Genomic DNA, 6,514 nt, shown 5'->3' with positions numbered 1-6,514 from the left:
TATTCATTGAAAAACTTTAAAAATAAAAACACTACTTTTTATGACAAGGGCCCAGCACATATGCAATTCACTTTTTCTCCTTAGTTTTCTCCTGGGTGATATTTTTACAACTTGTCAATAAAAAGCTTTTTAAACCATCAGCAAGCAATAAAATGCTCAAAATATTTTTGGCAGTACTTTGTCATCTACTTTTTGGTACTTTTTCCATTGCAAAGTGTTGAAAAGTTAGTTTAAAAAGAAGTTTACAAATTATCTCCTAGGAGAAAACTCAGGAGAAAAAGCTAATTGCATATGTGCCATTATGTCATATTTGTGCCCCTATAATTTTAACCATTTCTGTACTCGTGGTCTCTGGCCCCTTAAGAATCAGAGACTTTTTTTCTTAAAATGAAGTAGTTATCACAGGGACTGGCTCACAGTGATCACATGGTCAGGAACCAATTAATTGTGCTGTCATTATGACTGCAGAGAGATCGTGCTGCAGCAATGGTAGAGTTTCACAAACGGTGGGAGCAACAAACCCCGCAGCATGACTGATTAAAAGCTACACCCGGGCAGGAATAACAGCCTCCAAACAGGACGTAGATTTCAGTCAAGGCTGTCTAATAGCGGTAAAATTACAGATCAAATAAAAAATAAAAAAAACTAATAGTGAAGCTGCATAAGCTGCAGCCTTACAAAGAATTCTGTGCTGATTGCTTGATAAAATATTGTTCATATGAGCTCCTGGGAGTCTGTGTTTCAGAAGCAATAGCAATAGCCATAGCATCTGCTATGGGGCCCTGGAGCAGAGGGGGGGGCAGGTAGTACTTGATGTTTTCACTATTAACTTTCCTGTGTTCCTCCACCCGCTGACTTTGTTTCAGTGTCCATAGACTATATGCAATGTAAACTACATGAGAATGTAAATTACCCAATTAACTCTGGCATTGCTGAAAAGTGCCTGCATCTGATCGCCCCATAAAAGTTTCACTATCGGGCCCCATCATCTCTAGCTATGCCACTGCTGGTTTTGCTATAGTGACCATGCCCTCTCTTCCCAAATGACTGCTCTCTTGTCCTTATTGAGGCCAACATTGGGGTGTGGGGTATGAAGTCTGCATTATCAAGAATAGGGAGCACCTCCAAGAAATGCAGAGACCTTCACTACTACTGGTATGGGCACTGCCAATTGCCATTGACACATGTGTAACTATAAATCTCCCAGACTGGCATCTACTTATCACAGTGTATCACTAATTATTACCTGTCACGGAACAGCCGTGAGAAACGAGAACGCAATCGCAATCGGTTTGTTGCACCGATTGCCAGTGACGCGCTAGAATCTAGATTGGTTGAGTAGGAGCATCTGCAGTCAATCTGGGCTAGCAGTACTTAGATGCAGGATGTCTTTTGATGTGTTAATTAGCTTGGGCCAGGCCTGTGTCCAGGAGAATGTTTATTTTCAATTACCTCCATTTGGTGAGCCTTTTCATACAGGGAGAGCAAGGAAGCTACTCCTAGCAGGAAGCCTATTCAATACCTGCTTTCACCCAGACTATCCGGCACCGACCAAGGGCCATCTGAATGCATATGATGTATGGTTTGTTGTCGATTATATGGCAACTGTACATTGCACAGCTATGAAATTCATATAGTCTTATTCGGTAAAATCTGGCCATCGTACTGATATGAAATTCATCGCGATAGCCCGTCCGGTTATTGAGGTATGACCCTTCTCAAGAACTGGGTCCACTGCACTAGCCATGTCACTCTGATGTCATATTAATCTGTATTTTCCGACAAGTATGAATCTGTTATCCACCTAAATATGACTTGTATCGTTTGTGAGTTACGGCATTTTATACGTGTAAACCTAAAATCTCTCAGAGGGAATGAACTGTCATTGGTGGGTAATTCAGAGGGGGCCGGCATTGCCACACCCCCAAACCAGCTTCATCAAAAGTATCTGCGAGGGGCTTTCCCTCATTCCTCCATTTTTCCACCTTCCTGAAAGCTGCTACCACTTTGAGGAACAAGTGGTAGCCATTTTGTTTGGACTTTGAACTTTGCTGAAACTGAACAAAAGGAACTCTACAAGTTTTCCCTGAACGGACATATTTCCACAAACCCTAAGTATTTTCTCCCCTTTTTATTTCATACTGGCTATTAATGTTTCAATAATTGTTGATTTTAATGATTGTCTGTATATATTAATTATTTTTATTGCACGTGAATAAAGACTTTATCAAAATCGTTCACTGTTCCGCTACCCTGCTACTCAGCCACACAAATTTAACCCAGACTTCTGAAGAGACGCTACTGTTGTTGCTAGCTAGACAGAATAGAGTGTGTTTAACCGTTTTTATTTGCAGCATCAGTCAGTCAGTCAGTAGGGACCACTGGCCCATACCAGTGGTGGTGGCAGATACCCTGAAATAGAGTGTAAAGTGTATTTTGTACATACCGTAACCTCACAGGCTCCCTTCTGGTCGGGCTGCTGCCCAAATTCAGTCGACTTCCATGCACCGATTGCGACCACAGTTTGCATGGTCTGTGTGCATAAACCGATTGGAAGGCAATTTGCGGTCTGGCCACCAGGGCTCTTGTGACAGTGTTTGGCAGTGGTTGGGATCTGTGGTGTGCTGAAAGTATCGAAGATAGCGTTAGCACTATCAAGAAACGAAATAATTCGTTGGTGTAGCTGGAATGCAATATATTTTTTATATATACAGAGAGACTGTGTAGCCAGTACCCCTTCCCAAAAGTTTTATTTTATTTGGCATGGAAATGTCCAGGAACTACCAGAACATGTGCCTAGCAGACCTGACATCCTCCGCAAGAAAAAACAGGACCTGATAGCAGACTTGTCCAGATGGGATAGCCAGCAACTGCGGGAGCTGGATGTGGCCGCTGAGGTGGACGTCGGCCCATCTGACTCAAGTCGAAGGGAACCAGAGACTGAAGATCCTAGGCGTACAGAGGTTGAGCAACCTGCGGGCAATGCGGCAACAGTTACGCAGGAGACTGTCAGTGTGGACCTCAATCTCAGAGTTCTTGAAAGTACTCGCCCGGAATCGGCCAGTACTGGAATGCCAATTTGTGCTGACCCGGTAATGCAGCTGGCATTACGAAAGCTGATGAACACTGACCTGGAAAAGTACCTGCAGTACATGGCGGAGCAAAAGCGAGAAGAGCGCCAGGCTGCAGAAGCACGTGAGGCGCGGACAGAGCGCCGAGAGTGAGAGGAACAGGAGCTCCAATGCCAGCATGAGCTAAACATAGCAAAAGTGCAACAGGCCAGCTGGAGTTCCCCGCCCAGCCTCCCTGCTGAAGGAGCTGCACCACCCGTAAGTGCAAAATTTAAATTTGCTAATATTGAGAAAGACACAGACATTGACTTGTTTTTGCGATCTTTTGAAAAAGCATGCCGTCAGTATCATCTGTCCCAAGACCAGTGGGCCAGACATCTGACACCTTTGCTGCGCTACAAAGTGCTTGATGCTTTCGCAGTGTGAAGAGAGGGAAACCGAGAGCCCGATATGGTGTAGTATGTTAATGTAATGGTATCTGGTGATAAAGAAGGTGATTATACTCACAAAGGTAGGTCGCCACCAAGGCAACTACTGGGCGAGCAGGCGGGGAGAATTATAACCTGACCCCGCTCAGGTCTAAGAAGTCGCTCTCTGTAGATGGGAAAAAGTGGGGATACACCCCTCCACCAAGGGTGGATTAAATTATTTTGTAGCAGGATAACAGAGGCGCCAGGTAGAGTAAAATTAATTAAAATCGTTAAAAAAGGCGAAGTGGGTGGACTCACCTCCCTTCTGGAAGAAATGGCCGGACAACGGGCAAGTTACTTGCAGTTTAAAGTAACATTTAATAATAACTCCAAAAGTGCAACGCGTTTCACGGGTAACAGTCCCGCTTCTTCAGGCAAACGATTTTTGGAGGGTACACTGTCTGGTCAAGAGCTGGGTATAGCGCCTCTGTCTTGGCGTCTCTGTCTTGACCAGACAGTTTACCCTCCAAAAATCGTTTGCCTGAAGAAGCGGGACTGTTACCCGTGAAACGCGTTGCACTTTTGGAGTTATTATTAAATGTTACTTTAAACTGCAAGTAACTTGCCCGTTGTCCGGCCATTTCTTCCAGAAGGCAGGTGAGTCCACCCACTTCGCCCTTTTTAACGATTTTAATTAATTTTACTCTACCTGGCGCCTCTGTTATCCTGCTACAAGATGCTTTCGCAGAGTTACCTGCGGAAAAAGAGAATGATTATGCAGCTAGAAAAGATGCTATCATTACCAAATACCAGCTGACGCCAGAAGCCTATCGCAAAAAGTTCAGGTCCTGGCAGAAAAAATCTTCTGGTTCTTACCGAGATGTGGTCAGCAGCTTGCTCACCACACTCCGCCAGTGGACTCTAGACCTCACCAAAGGGTCTTATGATGTCCTGGAGGACTTGATAGTCCTAGAACAGTTTCTGAACATTTGCCCTGCTGATGTACGACAGTTTGTGCTGGAGCGCAAGCCTGCGTCAGCAACTGTCGCTGCAGACCTTGCTGAAACTTTTGCAACTTTCCGGGTGCCTGACACACGCAGAACTGCACCATCCATCTGGAGAGGAGGTCAGCCCCATACTCTGGCAGACTCTCCTGCCCCTGTGAGCCTTACGCCACAGAGGCCATCCAGTGCAGCTGCTGCGCCCAGGCCTGCAGCAACTGAGGGGGTCACCTGTCACTACTGCCTGCCGCCAGCCCGGACGCATGAAGTTCAACTGTCTGGAGCGGAGACAGACACCGCCAGCATCTGCATCATCTGTATCACCTGTACCTCACCCACAGCAGAGGCAATCCGCCAGCGAACCACAGCCTGGATCATCAGATTTTGTTCTGTTTGCCAGTGGAAAGGAAGTCCGCGACCGAACCGACCAGCAGCAGCCTGTTAGAGTGAACGACAAGGTTGTCACCGAATTTCGAGACACCGGGCCTGACATCACGTTAGTTCACTCACACCTTGTGCCAGAGGAGAGCATCAGCTCCAGCCGATCCCTTGCCCTTACTGGAGTAGAGGGCACCCTTTTACACATAGCCCAAGCGAGAGTGAAGATCGACTGGGGTGTGGGGATCCAAGAAAGAGTTATTGGGGTTGTGAAGGATCTCCCAGTCCCTGTGTTGCTGGGGACTGATTTGGGCAAGCTTGTGTCCTATTACGAACCTGCCACAACCGCCTTGTTGCTCACAGAAGGAGACGGACTCTCCGCCCACCAACAGGTACTTTATACACTTGGGGGGGCACCAGCGGGAGGTGGGTTGAATGTGCCCAGTTCAAGGGTACCAGGTTCAATAGTGCCTGCTTCAAAGGCACCTGAGTTTGATGCACGAACTGTCTGTCGTGATGATGTAACTGTACCTGAGTTTAATGTACAACCTGTCTGTAATGAAAATGTGTCTATACCTGTCAATGTCATTAATGCATGTGTCATGTGAGAATTACTCACCACTTCCGCGTTCCAAGCGCCGGCAGCGTCATATCGTCACAGATCTCCGCCTTCATACATGACGCTGCCGGCGCTTGGACCCCCACTGCCCCTCCTTCTAGCGCTGCTTCCCCCCTCCAGGGACATCTATACGGGGGGCAACTGTACTAGCTATACTGGGGGCAACTAAACTAGCTATACTGGGGGCAACTAAACTTGCTATACTGGGGGCAACTAAACTAGCTATACTGGGGGCAGCTATACTAGCTATACTGGGGGCAACTAAACTAGATATACTGGGGGGCAGCTCTACTAGCTATACTGGGGGCAACTATACCAGCTATACTGGGGGCAACTATACTGGGGGCAACTATACCAGCTATACTGGGGGCAACTGTACTAGCTATACTGGGGACAACTAAACTAGCTATACTGGGGGTAACTATACTAGCTTCACTGGGGGCAGCTATACTAGCTATACTGGGGGCAACTATACTGGGGGCAGCTATACTAGCTATACTGGGGGCAGCTATACTAGCTATACTGGGGGCAGCTATACTGGGGGCAACTATACCAGCTATACTGGGGGAAACTATACCAGCTATACTGGGGGCAACTATACCAGCTATACTGGGGGCAACTATACCAGCTATACTGGGGGCAACTATACTAGCTATACTGGGGGCAACTATACTAGCTATACTGGGGGCAACTAAACTAGCTATACTGGGGGCAACTATACTAGCTTCACTGGGGGCAGCTATACTGGGGGAAACTACTAGCTATACTGGGGCAACTATACTAGCTAATACTTCAAATTACAGTTAGCTCCGCCCTCATCCGGCCATGACCACGCCCATTTTTGCCACGGAGCAAGCTACAGGCCACGCCCATGTTTTTTAGGGGGGGGTGTGTCTTTTAATACCCAGCACCGGGTGCCAAATGCCCTAGGTACGCCACTGCTATCATGTTACTGACTCTGAGACCTCGCTGTAGTGTAGCAGCGCAAGCGCACATGTGCAAGATCTGAGAGGCAGAGAAGGAGGTAAATAGGAT

The sequence above is a fragment of the Hyperolius riggenbachi genome, chromosome 4 (genome assembly GCF_040937935.1).
Source record: "Hyperolius riggenbachi isolate aHypRig1 chromosome 4, aHypRig1.pri, whole genome shotgun sequence".
NCBI lineage: Eukaryota > Metazoa > Chordata > Amphibia > Anura > Hyperoliidae > Hyperolius > Hyperolius riggenbachi.
Note: the sequence above shows the minus strand (reverse complement) of the source record.